Below are 20,743 nucleotides of genomic sequence, written 5' to 3'. Positions count from 1 at the left end.
GCCGGTGGTTGCTGCCCAATATATGAGGGAGAGGCAAGATGACATCTGTGTTCTGCGTTCCAAGTAAGGCAATGCATTAAATCATGCAAAACATGAAAATAAGAGAATTTAGGTCACCGTCAGCGACAACTGCCACACTTCAGAGAAACCCGCAAAGTTTTGATGTTTAGATGATGTAATTCTTTCTCTGTGGTGATCTCTGTTGGGAATAGAAGGGGGTGTTGGGTTTCTTTATTAGCTCTTTCGCTTTGAGAGGTTATGGGTATTAGCAGGAACCAGCTGATGCCTCCTCTTCCGACTGGATTCCCCCCGACCCCCACTGCACCCCAGACCATTCCCCTTACCCGTGTCTTTTATAGCCAGCATACATGTGACACATTTCACAACCCTTAGTAATATAATCCTACACACGTATTTGTTTTACTGCACCCTGGAAACCTATAATAACTAGCCATTACCTTATGCTAATCACCTGCTAACCTCATCCACGACCTTAAGCAACACAATCTCAAATGGTACCTCTCCAAAGTACCACTTACAGATGTAAACACTGAATGGATGGTTTTCCTGAAGTGTCCCTTAAATAGAATATAGAACTGCATGGATACACTCATCCACCATCTCCCCTCCACTATTACACTACCATTTAAGTTGAGCTGAAACTAAAATTGGTTTCTTTGCCACTTCAATATACTCTATATGCTGCGTAAATGACATGCCTTTAAGGACAAAATTAAACTAAATTGGTTCCCAAAAGGGACTTTGTTTTGTATTTTTTTAAATAAAGAAGGCACCCCCTGTGTTTATTTGCCAGTAGGGTTGCCATTGGATATCTACGTACTCAGATTGACAACCAAGTTGCAGAAACAGTGGCCATCAAAATAAGCAGTAATTGCCATAGCACTGCAGCAGTAACAGCCAGCCTTTCAGCAGCATCTGACATGCAAACAAAAGATATGCCAATAAACATATGATATGTGTTACAAGCTTGAACATAAAATGAATGTTTCCACAGTATAAATCCGCTTTCATTAGGTTGGTAAATAGCTAGCAGGTAGTCAACTGTAGCTGCTTTAAAGCTTTAAAACTTACTGGCAAATTTCCAGTTTCAACACTCCAAGCCTTCCACACAACACTACTAGACTTTTCTCTCTTAAAAAAGAGATTTATTTACTCACTGCAGAGAACCAAAGGTTCTCTAATTTCAGTTGGACCTTATGGGATCCGCAAGCACATGAGTTCTGGACAAAAGAAGCATCTCCAAGTGTCTCTCTGATTAGAATATCCCCGGTGACCACAGCTCACACCACTGGCTCTGTGTGTGTGTGTGTGTGTGTGTCACTGGGGGGTTTGGGGGTGGGGTGCTTGCTAGTTGGCTTTAATCTGCTTGATGATGAAGATCCCCCAGTGCTCAGGGGACCTGACGAGAGAGAGAGAGAGAGAGAGAGAGAGAGAAAAGGGAGGTGGGGGGGAGGTTTGCGCTGCTGCCTTACGCCAATGCAATCACGACTGTCGCCTGCCACTGAGCCAGCAGCGCTCACAAACCTCTCTCGCACACTCTCTTCCTCACTCACTCTGGCTCTCTCTCTCCTCCAGACACACTTTCTCGCTCACTCTCTGATGCATGCACACACACAAGCTTTTTTCTCTCGCTCCCTCTCTCTCTCTCTCTCTCTCTCTCTCTCTCTCTCTCTCTCTCTCTCCCCCTCAGTCGTCATTCTGTGACCGCACGGACGCGCTTCACTTTGGTACAGCTCCCGTGAATTCTCCAGCTATTCTGAAGCTGTTGTCTGTAAGTCGCACAGGGCATACGCTCACAAGCATACGTTCTCTTCCAGCGTGGGCTCAAACTGTACGCAGCGAGCGGGATAATGAAAGAAAGGCACCAAAGAGGAAAGCAGGGTGAGAAAGGGAATTAAAAGAGGAGTAAAAGCAGCAGAGAGTCTGCAGGAAGGTGGGAGGACAGTTTGATTCAGTGAATATTTGGATTAAACTGGCTACGTCTCTGCTCTAAAGTGTCCCATTAAAGGTAAGTGTATCTTCTCTTTCCGCCTGTAGGCAGCTCACATCCACTCAAGTTCTCACCTTTATAGAATTTGAACTGATTTCTGGCAACTCCGCTATTACTTGGTTTGTGCAGTTGATATACATCTTACATCTCTTTGACAGAGCTTGAGACAACAGAAGGTGCTTTATTCAATTATGCTATTGGTATCATTCCCTCTGTAAACACAGTTGAGACACTAACAGCTGGTTAAGTGGGATGAAATGTGCTTCAGCTGTGCCCTTGACAATGTTTCAACCAACGGAGTTGCTGTTCAAGTCAGTGGAACACAGACACTTGGGCAGTTGTGTGTCTAGTGTGTTTTCTGCCATGGCTTGTATAAATGAGAATTCAGTTAAGTGTGAATTAAGGCAGATAGGTTCATGTGTCAGGCAACACTTCACTCTGAAAGTGCTGACCCCATTTGTAGGTCTGGGTTATTTTAATTCATCTGCATATGAAAGGCTATGTAGCTTTTCAACTCTGCGTTGGAGAGTGTTCAACACTGATTATCACACCGTGGCATGTCAAGTGGTTTTGGCAAGTTGATCTAAGCTGCGCGTAAATAAGCCACCAAACTACAAACCCTTTTTGTCCCCATTTCCTTTCTGTCCATGTAGGATTAAATGATTTTATTATGAAAGAGAGAATTAAATGAAAATAACTGTTTATTCTACATGTAAATGACAGCCTCAAGGACAACCATATGTATTCAGTTTAACTGTAACAGATAGTGGAGTATCTGTTTACACAGTGCAGTCCTAATAAAAACTGTTTTCATTTGAGAATAAGAGCACATTAGGGTCTGATGGCTCAATCACAGGCTTGAGATAATCCTTTTGTTTGCACACAGTGTATATCCGCAATATTATTAGTGGGTAAGACCATTCTTGTGGTGTGGAAAGGGATTAGAGAGAACAATCTGAGAGGATATCAAAGAGTCTGATTTGCTGAGAAACATGGGATCACAGATGCAACCTTGCCCCCATTCCGCAGTAGCAGATGCTCATTCGGATGAGCCCCGAAAGGAAATATAAGGACACAAAACATAGAAACGTATCCTCAAGCGATGCCGAGCTACATCTGCTGAGAACTTACACATTTGATTGTTACATCAGCGGTCCCACTGCAAGTTATACCATCAACTTTGTATCTCTTCACATTCAACCGAGGCACAATTATCTCGAGTACTGTGTTGCGTACAATTCATCTAGAGTCTGAGCATCTGGCAGCCACATGGGCAAAGTCAGACATAATACAATGACTTTCACCACATTATGCACTTTTGAACCAATGTACACCACCAGAAATAATGCAGATTACTTATTTACAATTCTCAGTATGTGTGTAACATTATTTCAATCTGACTAAAGAAATGCCTTGTGGATTCTAGCACCGGTTTTCAAAGTCAATCCCATCTTCTTTCACAGATTAGATAAAAAAAATAAAAATAAGCTCTTGCCTTCCACTACTTTAAGCACATCTAATGTAACTCACTTTAGTGTCAGAGGCACTGAATCTTCTTATCAGCATTCAGCTGAAAACACCTGCTTTGGAATAATCAAATTACGCTCCAAGGAGTCCACTTCCAGAGGAAAAGAGGAGCTGGACCCTTTGAGTACACAGAGGCTACTGTGCAGAAAATGAGCATTCAGGGCATGCAGCCACCAACCACTCAGGTATTATAACTGCATTAGAGGGGATAAATGAAGAGACACGCAATATACTTGTGGTATATTAAGTGATGGCAGTGACACTACCTGGCTCATCATGACAAAGATTTCACCTAGTGTCATCTAGTGACAGTGAATGGAAGGCAATGTTTTCCGTAACAAAGTTAACATGTTGACTGACTTTTTAGATTGCAAATAATGTCAGCTTTATGTCATTTCCTTACGGTTACAAATAAGAAATAGTTTCAGTGCAACCCTTGATAGGTAAAACCTCAGTGCAAGGACAGGAAGCACCATCCCATCAAATCATATTATACTGAATAGTGTTACATCAGATCTCCTCATTTCACACCGTGCAACAGTGCCTTCGATTTACGCAGATTTAATCAAGTCTCAATTCTTGTTGGCCAATGAAATTATTTGAGCTTGTGGAGTTTTTGCCTTACACATTTACCTATATTACTCTGTAGTCAAGTTTGGATTCCTAAAGGAATAAGACACCTCACAATATCACCACAGCAGGACACCAGACAATCATGCTAGAACGTTTTGGTAAATTACTTTGTATTTAGTGAAAGCCTGTGGTTATCACATGTGACCAACGTATCATATTGGATCATTGTTAAGTCAAACACATCCATCTCTAGTGTTTTAATTGGTCATGCAAGACCAGAGGAAACCTGAAATGGCCAAAACAAAACCTATTATCAACTGCCTTCATGGCCTGACAGATATCTGCCACAGCGAGACAGCAAGACCACTTGTCAGGGTGAATGTAAAGTCAACCCACACCTTACGTCTTCCTCTGCTCTGACTGTGTCCATGTAAATCTAATGGAAAGACTGAGTGCTTCGCGGTAAATTAAAGCTCGTGTCCAATAAGCTGTCATCATATCTTTGCATCCGCTGCACTGTTTGATTAGGGTGAGCTGTTATTTATGGATGGTTCGCAGCTTTTACCATAAGCAGAACTACAGTGATCAGTCATCTGGATATGCCACCTATCACCGCATTTTGTGTCCATCAAGAGCCTTGGTCTTAAATAGAATCAATACTTGAGATTATTTGGAGTCTCCAGACTCTCTTTACCTTGGGCTCTTCAATCTCCGCCCCCACTCAATGGGCTCATTTTGACATCATTCCGCTCTAAATGAGGTGCGGCTCTGTGTGTGTGTGTGTGTGTGTGTGTGTATATGTGAATCTAGGTGTCTGTGTGTGTGAGCATGGAAATGTGTCTGACTGTGTGCATTTTTGTAGTAGCATAAGACATAATAAGCTAACTGTCACAAACTTGCTTGCACAGTTTAAAGCATCTGAATGCTAATCAGATAGTGGATTTGGTTTGTTCTGTTTGCAGTCTCAAGGCCAGTCTCAGATCAAACTATTGTATTTGTATGATCGTGCTTTGTGTCAGGCAGCAATTTCTCCCACAGCAAGCAACACTCTGCAAAGACCCCTGCAGACCTCTAAGGCAGGGCTCTCCCCAGCTCTCAGACAATCCTCAGCAAGAGTCCTAAACATCTCAAATTAAAGTCTTGCAGTGATGGATGACTCTCAATCTCCAGGAGATATTGCGCACGCTTCTGCTCTGAATGATGGGCAACTCCTCTTCACTCCACTTAGCAATTATTTATATAGATTTGTCTCTGTTCGTTTGTCAGCTTTTTGGACATGGTGTTTCTTCCTCTCTGCAGTAGAAAACACTCCACAGAGGTAAAACCTCACAGTTTCTGCAGCCTAGTGATGCTGAGGCTTTTTCTGGAAAGCAAACAAATATAACCTTCCCTGTGGTATACGCCTGTTGTTTGAAGTAGTTGTGAAAATAGAAGGAGGAAGGATGCGGTTACCTGAAGATACCATTTTATATGGAGGACACAACTCTTTTGCCCTATGCACATATGAAACAGTGAGCTCAATATGGAGTGCTATGTGAGATCTAAGGTGAGGTGGATCCTCTGTGACTTGACAATTTGTGCATAGTTTGAACACTGACCATAATGTGAGAATGGCCACACTTGGCGAAGTAAAGACAACAGTTTTTTTTTTTATAATGTCACTGACATTATTAACCTGTTTTTACAATTCCACTTAAATACATTTCCATTCATGTTTTGAGGAAATCACAAAGTGAGTCACTTCATTGGCTCTTCATTTTGTTGGAGTACTTAATTTATGAACTTTCTTTCATACATGTTTTGAATATTGCAGAGCAAAGTCTTAAAATAGCCTCAAGAGACCCTGGGGCCTTTGTGCCTTTGAATACATTTCTGCCATCCCTTTGAGAAATCCACCACAGATTCTCAATAAACAGTGGGCAAGAACAGTTGTGGTCATAAAAATCACTGGAGGCCATATGCAGGCACCAGTACAAGTGGATGATGGAGGTTGTTTCTATGCCAATGCCTTCACTCTACTATTTATAAAGTTGTTCTCTGTTGTGTCTCCACATTTTGCAAGCAATGAATAAAAGGTTTTCATTCCCCGCCAGTATCAGAAAGACAGGCAATTAGTACGTTTTATACATGAGCCTCATCCCTTGCATCTGTGATGAAACGCCTTCAATCCAACACACATTAAATCATCAGGATCCATCCAAACAATAAACAGTCATCTCTAGCTGGACTCGACTCTATAACCTTAAACACAACCTCACCGGCCCCCAATGGCAACTTGGGAAAGATTTCCTGTCACACAGGTGAATGACTATTAGTTTACTGACCCTAGAGGTAAAGAGAGATTGTAATGATTTCTAGAGAGGGTGCTGGGGGGCCTTTCATTATAGGGGCTGAACAGCACAGCAGCACTCCTGCAGGAATGTGAGAGGTAGAAATAGATATGGAATACTCCATTCTGGTGAATTGATTAAATCTTGCTGATGACTTCAATGCTATTAGCATACCGTTTTTAAAGATAATGGCTTCAAGGGGTCAATAAAATTCCTACATTTGTATTTTCACTTGAGTTGGAGTGTTCGAAAAAAATAAAAAAATGAAAACTGGGAAACTTTTGTGTTGTTGCAATCGGTCAGTTTCATTTCGGTTATGATAAAAACAACCACTAATATACAGTACTATTTATGGATGTTGGCAATTTAACTACCAATTTTTTTGATTATAAATTAACATGTTTAGTCTAGTTAGTTTAGATGTCAAAAATTATAAAAGATGATAATTTTGACCAACTAACAGTCCAAATCCAAAGTAACTCATGTTTACAGGTTAATAAAAAAGTGAGAATCAGCTAATTCTTACATTTGAGAATCTGGAACCAGTAAATGGAAATGCAACATATATTTTTTTAATGACTTAAACAATTTAAAGATTATCCAAACTGTTTGTGTTTTTAACAGTGCATTAAGCTGAACAGGCAAAACAAAACAGCAGGTCATTATTCCCATAGAACCCGATAATGACATTGATAAGGTGTGGTTTAACGTAACATACAGTGTAACATCCTATTTCTGCTACCAATATATTTTCTTAACGTCTGTGATGTAAAACATCAGAAGTGAAAATAAATGGTTGAGTTGGCCTCATGTAAGAGGTCTCAAGTTAATGTATTTAGCAACAGCGTTTCCCTTTTCCTCTTTTCAAGAAGCCTCTGCAATTAATTCTGTCCTCTACTGTATGCCACATAAAATTTTCACTTTTATTCATCCACGTCAAAACTCATCTTCATTTCATTAAAAGAAAATTTGCTCCTTAAATCACATCATTCCCCAGTGCGGCAGACACCACCTTCCTGTGAAGTACCTCTCACAGAGTATAACATTTCACATTTTGCTTAACACACTTGAGCAAGTTACCCTCCCTAGCATATAGACTACTTTAAATGCAACCAGCGCAGCATAAATGTTTTAGTCTACTTTCCATCTTTTCAGTAATTCTATCACAGTATCTTATACCAAATTCATGCAACATTTCAGTCTTACGTACGTTGGTTCATACTGTACAAGGTCAATACAAGCATTAGAAGATGAAGGAAAACACCACAAAATTACAGTTGTGACTGCGAACTTACAGAACAGAGACAGAGAAAAAAAAAAGGTTATACACATTAGGATACCGGCTCTGTGTGATTTACAATATCTGAGGTGTAATTCAAAGTCTAGGTGCACTGAACGGCTTGTCTAGGGGCTGAAGTTTAATTTTAAATATTTACCTATAGCAGTCGCTCTTTCTGGTATCTCCTCCTCCTATCGTTATCATGGCAGAGAGGAAAATTACATCATAACTTACTGGAGTAGAACAGAGGCTGAGCTAGCACAGCAGCAGGCAGCAATTTGATATGGGAGGATGGGAGCTAACTGCAAAACTCAGTTGCACCCACCCATGAAATATCAGCCTGCTCATTTATATTATTATCATGTTCTGAGTATATACTAGGGTTCGACTGCCAGTCTTGTCTGATATGATGGAGGTTCCACTCTGTGACCACAGCTACATTAAACTCTGTTAAACATGGAACTTTATTGTATTTTTACTGATTCATTAAATATTACTGAACTAGGGTTTTTGCAATTAACTTTACTTCAGTGTTCATTTAGAAGCTGAAATGTAACACAAACCTCTTTGAGATATGGACAGCAGAGAGCATTTGCAGATTATTTTAGCTGTAGTTAGCTAGACCAGCAGGTTTTATATGATAGGAGAGATGGATGGATCTCCTTTTTCATAAATTAAAACGTGCCAACGCACCCAGAGGCAGGCTGCAGAACAAAAAATGGTGTATTTGGCATAAAATGACAGATATTGGAACAATACATGTGGCAATGTAATGTAACTCCTGCGCTAAGATTACCTTGCAAAGAAGATGAAGGAATTTCAAACGATTCAAAAACATTTTTCGGAGCTAACCAATCTGAAGTGTTACTCTGAACTGTGGTCTTAGATGAGAACGTAAGGACAAAGAAACACTTCCCTCCGTGTTCATTCAAGCTTATCTTCCAACAAATGCCTTAGTGGAAAGTGTCATTGAGGAGATAGGAGGACATTGTCATCTGTTTCTTAGTTTACTATTCAGAAGAGTGCCGATTTAACATAAAATTACCCATCACCCCCCTCTTGCACCTAAATCATTGTGACTCTTAAGGACATCTTTTTTTGTGTACTGGGTTTTTTACTTAACAGCTTACCATTTCAAACAGGGTTGGCCCTTATGCCTTATATAAACCATGAACCTGGGGAGTGATAAAGCATTGCACTTCTTCCATTAAATAGAATAAGAAATCATCTTGACAGACCCTAGATCTTGGCCCGGGTGAGTCTTCTTATGAGCGAGACTTCCTCAAGGTCAGCATGATCGTACTTTCCTCAGCATGTGCAGTGCGTGTGATGAATAGGACGCGGTGTGAGAGAGAGAGAGGAAGCGAGGGGCCAGGGGACAGGGGTGTGGAGATTTGGGAGGGTTAATATATTGTGTTTACCTGTAAATAGAGGCCATGGGGAGTTGTGCCAAAGATTAAAGAGACAAGAGTTGAGTTGAGTCTTTTTAATTGTTAATATCACAAGTTTAAAAGAAAAGCTCTGACACCTAAAATTCACATGACTTTACAAAAAAAAAGTATATAAAGTATTTGTTCTGGCCTTGAATACATTTAAATAACTTTAAGAATGAGGGACTGAAAACAAAACAATTCATTCTCTATATTTCAGTCAAAAAAAGTGTATCAATTGATTTTATTTAACTGATTAATTAAAAGACTTGTAAGGAAATAAATTGGGATTGAATAGATGAAAGTTATTGTTGTAACAGTTAATCAAAGGTGCTAACATAAACCTGTTTTTTCATGCTGAGAGAGGACAGAGAACAGACAGTGTTATCTCTAACTTGAACTAGTGTATGCAGCAACCAGTCAAAACGGAGAAAGTGTGAGAAAAGAGACTTTATTATGGCAAAAAAAAAATCAATCGGATGCAATAGGTTTGGGAGTGTTTTTGTTTGTCAGTATAAAGACAAATGGGAATTTTGGAAGACAGTGAACAATTGAGAAAGTGCGTATTTCACAGTAAGAGTCCTTCTCTCTTGTTTACACATGCAAGAACATTTTATTCACATAGACACTGATTTTTACTTATATTCAATAACCTAAAAGTAGACAGAATGCCTGAGAGATCTATCAACTTTATTTAAGGTTTAACTGAAGCTGTAACAAGTTAACAATACTCATAGTCACATAGCTAGAAATGCAGATTGGATTATTTGAAAGAGTCTACGGAGTTTGATATGGTCATATGGCCATAATTTTCTCACCTGCAAGTTGGGTCAGTGCTTTTGTGGTCTGGACAATGTGAATTGTCCAGTGTTAGTATAAAATGTCAAGGAGGCGGCAGTATATTTCTAGTGTCCTTCAAAGACAACCATATTTGAAAAGAAGAGGATTGGAATCAGGACAATCTGGATTTTGACAAATGCTTTGGTTAGTGCAACAGAGAGAGAGAAATGTGGCAACAGTCCCTCTTGCCTTGAACAAAAAATAAAATAAAACGGTTGCTTAATTGGTGCCAGGGCCTGATATGGAACTAAACAGAACCAAAAAATGGTCGGCTAAAAAGGTACTACAAATCTGTTTAGTCAATGAAGTAACACCTTTTACTTGTGTTTCTGTTGTTGACCGTGATACCATAATGGTATTGGATGTGATATTTGAAACCCTTGGTGTACGTGTAAAACTAGAAGACTGCATTGTGTCAAGGCAATGTCATTGTGTGCTTCTCGGGGGGGGCAGCAGCATGGATGCATTAGCCCATGCAGATGGTGGGGCTTGCACAGGTGCTGCACCAGCTTCTGTACATGGAAATATCATTATGCAGTGGCAGACTCAACAACTGCTTGTTGCGTATTTTAGATTTGACACTATACATCACCTGCATAGCTATTGTGCGTGATACAGTATCACACACCCTTAGGGCTTGGGCTCAAAGTTAAGTTATAAGAAGTATTTGAGGAGACACCAAATCTTTACAGAGTGCTGAATCCAGGAGAAATTAAAAATAACTACCACTGAAAAGTTTTGTATGTGATGGATGGCTGCTGATATCTCCATTTTTTTACTTTACTAATAGAGTTATGTGTGCTGTTTTGCTTGGTACACAGTAAATTAGACTACATAGATGTTTGTGCATTGACCCCAGTAAACATCTTTGTCTAAGTGTTAATGTGCATGTTAGGAGGGCTGGTTATTGTAGTCACCGTACAGATTGGTTGGTTATAATTGTAAGTGGACACATACACACAGGAGTGGCCTTCATTCTTACTACATTCCCACAGATTCAGCTGTACTTTTCTTTATCTGAGCAGAACAATGAGTCAGAGGAAACAAAAATTCAAGACAAAACCCCAAAGGCTTGGGGCTCTGTATTTGACAGCTGTGACCTAGCCTGCTGAGTTTTGCTGATGAGCAAGGGTCCTTTGACTGCATTGTGAAAAGCATAAACAACAATGTGCACTGTATCCTTACAAAAGCAAGGCCTCTGCCCCCGTCTCTGATTGTCTACACAATCCACTGGACTGACAGATCTATCATCTTTCTTATATAGAGCCATAAATCACTCGAGTTACTGTATGGTTTGGGAAACATCTTAACTTTAAATTGGATAAGTTTTTGATTCAATAACTTGCTGTGACATGAACTGCATGGTCTACTTTAAAATGTTTAAAGTTGCCATTCCTTACCTTAATTACCTGTATGTGTGGGAGGTTTGATCGAAAATGAACTGAGAACCTGCAACCGAGTAAGCACAACTCTAAGGTGGCAGATGTACAAATGTAATTTTATACTACTACCACCACCACAACCACCACCACTACTACTACCACCACCACCACCACTACTACTACTAATAATAATAATAATAATACATGCATATAATGTTTTATACCTACCTAACCTTAAAACCAATTTCAAATTTTAGTAAGAACCTAACTAGCCTGTGCTACACTATTCCCACAGCTATTACCTCACTCACTTGCTGCTGATTACACAAGTAAATTTATATTTAAGTTCTTTGTTCCTCACCAAATGTGAAGAAATGGAAGGCAAAATAAGGTTAAACAAATGCTGATTGTACTCCCTTTTCTCGGGATGCTTAGGATGCTGGTTGTTCCGAACCACTGCGGTTCGAGCACAAGCTCGTAGACTGAAGCCTGGCGAGATGGATCCTCCTGTGATCTTGTGTTTTCGTGTTCTCATGAGTCTGCGGACCAACTCTGAGGACTTGAGGCAGAACTTAAGGAGTTATGGAGTGGAGGAGAAACCTGTTAAGATGCAAAAATGAAACTGCGGGTGTGTATGTTTTTACAGTGCCTCAAAACTTTCAGCATGACAGAGGAAAAGTTATTTTTAATTCACTCTAAGCCAAACTAGCCAACTGTCTCTGAAGAAAGCAATGCTTCCTGTTTTATTATGCAGCACTCTTCTGAGCGCTAATGCATTCTCCCATGTGGCACATTTACTCTTAATCCATAATGCATTCACTGTACATACATAGAAAACTATTCAAAGCTCTGTGGTATGCTGATATTTTGAGATCAAACTATTAAAGCAGGGTTAGATAAAAAAAATATGTGTGTAAATGATGCACTCCTGCGGAAAATACATATCCCCTCAAAGACAAATAATTAAAACACGCAGATGTTCCTAGGTGTGTGATGATTCCGTCTCCACATGGTAATGCACGCGTGCATCGTGACATTTGTACATTTAGATTTACAAATCAGGCGTGGTAACTGTGTAACAGAAAATAAAAAAACACATGGATGATCTGTTATCTTTTCATATGAGCATGAATTACATAATTAACAGTTGCTCTGGGGAAATCATGATTTGAGGCTTAGAGCTGCTGGGAAAAAAAAAACAACAGCGTCGTCACGTCACACAGATGATGCCTCAGAGTAGCTGCTCATCAACCCTTAATCAATTATTTTCCACGTATACAGCGGTCTGCTATACTTGATTTATTTTCCAGTATTTTATTTATGTGATTTCTAGTCAATATTGACCTTGTACATGTTGGGGAATTTATTAATACTCTATTCCACAGTGAATCAAACTTAGTGTCATAAAAAATTAATTAACATTAATGATTATTTTTCTATTATTTAACACTTTATCTGCAGTTTGGGGTTGAAGTCAGACGCAAACAACATTACTTGAAACAAAAAGTGAAAAAGATTGTTTCATATTTTCTCACTAGGGTTGGGTACCGAACGAGATACTTTTAAGTGTATTGACTGAATTCTGAAGCCTGTACTAACGATTACCAATCCACATGGGCCAAATTTCAGTACCTGAGAGAGCATTTGGATGAGAGAGGAGCATAGAGAGAAAGAGACAGAGATACTAACTTAAGGGCACCCCTGCAGCTTGTTCAAGTCTCTGAATCTGGGTAGGCAGGCTTCGTAATGCAAACTGTAAAGCTGGCCAGGGCAACACGTCTAAGCTCAAGAAACGGCTGGTCACACACAAAATATACCTAAAAGCCGAAGAGTGTAACATTACTGTGCTTGAGTCACTCCCAGCAACCGCAGCCAGCGCTGAAGTTGAGCCCTCCTGTACGACAGAACTTTATATCAGGCACTGACTGCTTCATCGACAGTTTCAGGTAATTATTTGGCTAGTTGAATAAGTTGTTGAAGATATCTGAGCTTTTTCAAGCGTCTTGGTTTAAAGTTTTACTAGCGTTAGCCACAGGACTGTCGACCAGCCCGAAGAGAGGACACCAAGAGCGTGCATTGGCTCTCCCTCTCCCCTCGCACCATGTGGAGCCAGGAGCGGGTGAGTTACTATGGATACCGGGACACTGTGTCTCTGTCGCTCTGAGACTTTCTCATCATTCCCAATAAGTGGTTATTATTAGGTGCCTATGCAAAAATCATTAATGTAATTGGGAAGATCTACCCCAGTTAGGTTTGGTCTCCTGATTAGGCTTTGATGTCTAGAGGTTGGCAAGTGTGTTGATAAAGCATACTTCTTCAATGATTATTGATTTGGCATGATTATTGTGAATATTATTATGTATGAGATGTTTTAGTATGTTTAAAACCTTAGTATGAACCCCATACTAAGTGCATTGCATTCTGTTTACAGGGAAATATTACAGTATGAAAGTGGTAGTGAGAGTTTGGTCCCAGTATTGGTATTGATTCAAATGTGAACAGTACCCAACACTATACATCACAGTTTAAGATTGCCTGTGCATAGTTTAGCCTACAATAAGGGACGGCTTTGAGAAAACAGTATTCATAGAATCATTTTTATATTCACTTCAGCTCATAGAATTATGGATAAACAACTTCTATTTCCTGGGGAAGATTTTCCTCTTTTTAAGGAATTCACATGAACCCGCTCCAGTTTAAATACATGGCAATAGCTTTTCAAAGTTTACTTGCTAACTGAAACTGAATAATGTAGAAGAGAAAAAATAAATGCAGAATGTGAAGTTATTCATAAGCCTTTTATAGCCATTGTCAGTATTAGACTCCATCTATTCAATATTTCAATACAGCTTGAAAAGAATAAAGTACAAATGGAGAGAGAGCGAGACAGAAAGTTCCTCCCTATGGGACTTTTAGGGCCAGTGTTGTTGCCACACAGACCAAAGATAATGCATACTATCTGAAATACATAATCCTTTCTAAAACTCTGCCAGTACAGTATGAGAGAGGTGTTTCCATTGCTAAAATGTAATAAAGGCATTTCTGCAAATATTTAGCTATCTCAAATACAGCAGTCAATATTTTTGACTGTTAAATGCAGGAACTTCTATTTTCAGACGTATCTGCAATGATTTTTTAACGAGTGGTTGTCACTTCTTCTCCACTTAACTATGCATCCAACACACATGCAGGCAATGAATAGAGCTTTTAACACTGGGGAAACAAAGTGGCACAGACAGACTGTCAGACAAAGGAAACAGCAGTTTATAAGAACTGGCAGACAAAACATTAGCCCATGTACTCTTTATTTTTCCACTTGGTGCATGGGACAAATAGTTTACATTTTGTTCCCCTCAGTGTGAGCTATGAAACCACAGTGCACCATGCTCAAATCTGCCTTTACCCCAATTTTGTATGCTATACCATAATGCACCATTGACCCTGTGAGACAGAGCCATTGCAGAAAAGACTAATTCTTAATCTAGGATATTGCTTTCTCATTATTCTCTCTCCCTCTGGCCTCTTGGGTGATAACTGTTTGATTAAGGCAGTTATGTCACTTGAGAGCCTGAGAGAGCCCACCTTTTAATATTACCTGGCTGACTGATTATACCAGCACTGCTTGAGGCTAATAATGTTGAACTGTGATGCTTGATTACGAATGCTGATGGGCCCTCTGTGACAAAGTAGCCTTCACAACTCTCAAATATTAATCAATAAACAATGCAAATTAATTTTCCCAAACACCACCAACTGGATCTGACTGCCAATTCATTTTTATTGGTGAGCACTCAGACTGACGCTTCCCGTTTACCTTGTTTAATTCTAATGTAGGCTATGTAGGTAGCAAGAGACATTATTGCAACTGCCTTTCAAAATTGCAAATTGTATATTGCATTATTTGTCTGCGCTGACAACTGGAATGAGTACAGGAAAAGTAGTAGCCCACTTCATTGAAATAAAGACATTGTCATACCTTCAAGAAGGCTTTGATTAAACACACTGGGAATACTGCTTTTGTCACTTTAATTAAGTGCTGAAAAACACCAGTGCTCAAGTAGTTTTTCTGAATGCCTTTGAGGTCAGACCCTCCACTTTAATAGTGAGGCTCAGTAAAGGGTCCATTAGATTATCTGTGATTTGAGATGGGGACTTGACAGCCTGAAAAAGGACTCTTCAGGAAGGGGGGGAGCCATGGCAGAAATGAAAGCTCTCAAAAGGGAAAGCCTAGGTTAAAAGACAACTGTTGTAGCCTGTTATTTACTTCTAAAATCTGTTTTCGATTTCCGACAAGCGTACGACTTAAGGGCAGTACACTCGAATGTGCATTAAAAAAAAAAGTACTTCTCTTTTAATTGAAACCGCATCACCCTTGCTACTCCTAATGCTCTCTGTCAGCTTTGTGCCACATATTGTTTTCAGTAATCAGAGCCAGATGACAGCAGGCAGTGGAAGTGGCAAATAAATGAGATCAAACCGTTTCAAAACAATAATCCCATAGAACATCCACCTCAAAGTCACTGGCTCAAAGTGGCTCCCCACCTATTTGCACAAAAGGTATCACAGGTTAAAGTGAACCTTTTTGGCTGGCACTTATCTGAGAGTAATATTGCCCAGCAGTACGGAGTGCAAATGCAGCAAACATCAATGGCTTGCAGCGCGGATTGCTAAAGGGGAGGAAGATGAGATTCCATGAGGCATATCGTTTATATCGCATACTGTGGTCACTGAGGGCTGCCTAAGGCAAAATCCTAAACACATTCTCTTCTGCTTGCATTCTTTTGATCTGCATTAATTAATTAGATAATTATTACACAAAATTTCCAGTGAGAAACAATGTGCACAATGGCCCATTAGTTTGAGATTATATGATCGGACCACTGACTTTATAACACTTGCAGTCAACGGAAAGGTGTGAGGAAACGTTTACTGCTTTGTTAGGCAGTCCTCTTACATTAACACTCTGCACACTGACACTCCTCATTCACTCTCACGCTTTCATGGACACATACGGCCATGTGCACGTATGTACATAAATGCACGCGTTGATGAACATGACCATTAGGGTAGCACACACACGGAAAACACAGAGATGCATTAGCATAACCAATGCGATGATCATAGCCATACATCAGTGAGTTCCAACCCTAATGCTTTTCGAGTTTATCTTTGCCCTGATAATGAGGCTCAGCTTAATGTGACTCAGTGTGCCTAATAACCCATAACATCATGAAAAAAATATTTGTTTTTGTCTGTCTTTCTAGTTTTATTTTGCAGCACTGTTGAGCAGAAAATGGACAACGTGTAGGAGAAAACGGAGGAGACATTAAAAGCAAGGTTAGAAAAGAGCAAGTTGAGGAGGAGTTGAGGTTGACTGGAGGCCACAGCGTGGTAACCTGTCTAAGGTTGATTCACTCCCACCCCCCCATCCCCCTTGACAGAGACCGGAGACCAGGGAGTTCAACTGCATAATTTTAGGTTCACTGACTTGGCAAAATCTACCGTTTAATGAAATTAGGTCCAGAGTGCTTCGTCGGGAGGTTTCATTTCAAGGACATAACTCCAATAAAAGAAGAAATCATCTCGTCTGTATTTGGTATATTCTTGTTCAAGCTTCATCCTCATATTTTGCATTTATTTTTACATTCCAAAAATAAAAGATTTTTTTGACTGCTGAGGGCTTCTCCGCATCCATATGAGACACACAAGTAAAAAGTATAGCATTGTCCGATTTGTGTCCTTCAAGTCAATCATTGTGGACTAATGAAGAGTACTTTAAAAAGCACATATTATATATATTTCGGACGACAATTCAGCAAAGCGGGTGGCTCAGCTCTTTCTTATGTATGTATGTTCATGAGATTGTAACACAGCACAAATGCCGTGGTTCCACAATGGCAGCTGCCCTGTGGACCCAAGCAAACAAATCTGAATCAATGTCAACAATTATGTGTGGCATGGATGATTCTGCGAGCAGCCAAATTCCCTGTTATTATTGAAACAAATGATGCATTGTCCTTGGTAGAATCTTCCAGCTGGACAAATAAGTAGACAGACTTTCTGATAATGTGACAGCCAAATAAGACAACAAAAGAAGTAAAAATTGCATCAAAACTTTGGAGCTAAAGAAAGGGTGATTAACTGGAGCAGACAGCTAAAAAAAATAAAAATACAACAAAGTGAAGAGCATTACAGCGGATTCACAACGGGCACCACACTTGAAGTGAAAACAACAAATCAGGCTCTTGGCAGTTTTAAAATGTGGAGCCGTTTCAAGTCTTAGCTCTGATCTTAGCCCTGCTCTAACACAACTGACAATGCAAAAATCTGGTCACTCTTGCAAGAGGGCCAACTACCCGTAAATAGATTAGCTACCTTGCAAATACTGTTAGTAACTCAGCAAGCTAATATCAGCATACTGCTGTCGGGTGTATTTCCTGCGACTGGTGAAGTTAAGACAGGTTTTTTTTAAAAGTCCATGTGCCAAGAGAGAGAGAGAGAGAGAGAGAGAGAGAGAGAGAGAGAGAAACAAAAGTGTGGTGTGTACAATCTTTAACCATTGTTGATATGACTTCCTCATTGCTGAAGCTTTGATTACACTGGACCATTATAACTACAATTATAATTGATCGTAATATAGCAACCGTTCAATCGTCTTTGGCAACAGGTAATTGATGTCTGAATGCCAGACCTCTCATTAAGTATGCTGTAGTTTGTAGAGAAAGCTTGACATTATGAATATATATAATATCAGTGATTCTATACCTATTTTTTGATTAATGGACCTTCTTCTGCCTGACAAGCTCAAAACATATTTGGTAGAAAGAAAAGAGGCCTAAGAGGTACAATAAAGCAGTGTCCATTACAAAATTCATTGTTTGTCATCGTGCACTAACACTGAGATGGCATCGTAGTTGCTTTTTGGCTTTTTGATAAGCTGCACTCACTATTTAATAAGAAACATGGGCTTGTGCTTCACTGATGACCTTTTGTGATTTTCTTTGACAGGGAGGCAACTGCAGTGATGAAACTCGTTTCCAGAGGTTTTACTGGAGTTGAATGTTTACGGCAGTTAACAATTGCACTGAAAATAGAAATACTGAATATAAAGTCCATTTTATTGAACTTATAGTATCATTCTCTTAGGAATTAAGCATGAAAATATTCTTGTTTCTGTATCAGACATCATTTAGGCTATGTTGCTCATAAACATATTAAAATTAGAAGTGATCAGTTGGCATCCGTACTCCATTGACATTAAAACCCTAGCAGGATTGGAGCAGTTCCCTTGTACTCATGCTAACAAGAGAAGTGTGTATTTTAAATCCTGCCATTAAGGATCAGAGATGTGGTTAATGGTGTAGGATGCTAACATTTTACTATGCAAAGCCCTCATTTCAGCGTGTTAGTCTGTTTATTAACCTCAAGAAAAGTTGTTTGAGTGCACAATACACTCTTAGCACCTCTAATTTCCCTAATACGTTCATCTGCAAAGACTTTTCATCTAAGTAGGTGAGACAGGTGTAAAATGTAACTAACCTTAAGCAATGCATTTCTTATTTCTGGCTCTTCTGATCACACTGTTGCATGCACACTAGAGGGGTTAAAAAAAACGTGAAAATTGGAACAGAGGACTTGTTGTCACTCATGGAATAATACAATGGCTGTAACGCACAGGGTTTCAGTTGATTTCATTTGATTCCTCACAGACACAAATGTGTTGTGCTGACATTCTGACACTTTGAGCCGAGGGAAATATCGATTTGCAGACTCAAGGGGCATTTGTTTAACTATCCACAGCGCAACCTCCACACATAATCTAAAATCTATCCTAAGTTTGCGTGTAGAAAATATATGTATTTCTAAGTCACATGATTAGAGCAAGACCAAAAAAGCTGCATATTTCTGTCTAATAATGCACTCTACCACTCACTCACCACGACACCCCCTTCAGATTCACCCAGCTATATGAAAAACCACCTGTTAAACCTGCACACTATATTTTCATTAAACTGGCATGTGATATTTTCTTTTATTAACTGTTCATTAATGCTCGTAATGTATCCCCGAGCTCTCCCTGCTACTGAAGACACGTGCCCCCTCTGCCTCGAAGGAAGTTTTCTTATGGCCTATATTCTTTGTCTGAACCCATGCCTGTATTAATTAGTGTCACGTAGGGCGAGCAACAGGAGTGCTCAGATTAAACTCAATTATCTGAAAACCCTTATATATTACAAAAACTACTCTGAGCTGGTTGGTTGACTAAGCAAGTAAGTGCAAGATCATGTACAACAGTGTCACCAATCTTAAAGTTCACCTTTGTGTCTTTACAAAGAAAACAGTTTAGGTCATGAAAACTTCAAGATACACCGATCAGCCATAACATTATGACCACTGACAGGTGAAGTGGAAAACACTGATTTTGTTGTTATCATGGTACCTGTCAGCGGGTGGGATATATCAGGCAGCAAGTGAACATTTTGTCCTCAAAGTTGATGTGTTAGAAGCAGGAACAATGGGCAGCGTGAGGATTTGAGCGACTTTGACAAGGTACAAATTGTGATGGCTGGAGCTCTTGTGGGGTGTTCCCGGTCTGCAGTTGTCAGTACCTATCAAAGGAAAGGCGGTGAACCAGAGACAGGGTCATGCGCGGCCAAGGCTCATTGATGCACAAAGGCTGGTTGGTGTGGACCAACAGATGAGCTACTGTAGCCCAAACTGCTTAAAAAGTTAATGCTGGTTCTGATAGAAAAGTGTCAGGACACACAGTGCATCGCAGTTTGTTGGTATGGGGCTACAGAACCTTCTGACCAACAGGGTGCCCAGGTGGTCAGAATGTAATGGCTGTTACGGTAATGACAGAAACTGGTTTATTATCACTGATCCCACATGGTGAATCAATAGGAAAGATGTGCAACGTCAGATTATACTGATCATAGAGTGACATGTTAGACAGCTTGCATTTTGCATGTGATCCATGCTCATCTTTAATAAACAGTAATCCAGCATGACAAACCTTTGCATTGGGTTATGAAGTCATGGTCAGGTCTTTTTTCCATATGCTGCAGGTATCAGGTTGTCCCGCAATAGAATGTTGAACATTTAATCTGTGCAACACCCATCGGTAGTTTAGTCCTCTCTCACAAGGTAATTAAGAGACACAGTGAACCTATGTACACACTGATTAAGGGTTCTCTATAATAAATCTAAATGCTAATGTGCTGCTGTCTGTGCCAGGATTATAGTGGACTCCCTGCAGTTACTCTGCATCTTTGTCATTATTTGCTGCAACACATCCAACAATAGCAATACCTGTGGAGTTTTCTTACCTCGAATCTCATCACAGTTTACCTATGCAAAAGTTTGCTTTT

The 20,743-nt window shown here is 39.8% G+C and overlaps 1 protein-coding gene across 1 annotated transcript in view; it reads left to right on the top strand.

Moving 5' to 3' along the window:
* Positions 1-1,501: 1,501 nt before the first annotated feature.
* LOC127369695 (cadherin-12-like) overlaps positions 1,502-20,743 on the top strand; it is a 98,140-nt gene continuing 78,898 nt past the window's right edge. Inside the window, exon 1 of the mRNA XM_051411305.1 lies at positions 1,502-2,029. The gene's annotated coding sequence lies outside the window, so the exon portion shown is untranslated. The remainder of the gene's footprint in view (positions 2,030-20,743) is intronic.

This window comes from Dicentrarchus labrax, unplaced genomic scaffold (genome assembly GCF_905237075.1).
Source record: "Dicentrarchus labrax unplaced genomic scaffold, dlabrax2021, whole genome shotgun sequence".
NCBI lineage: Eukaryota > Metazoa > Chordata > Actinopteri > Moronidae > Dicentrarchus > Dicentrarchus labrax.
This window is presented reverse-complemented; position numbering and strand designations above follow the sequence as displayed.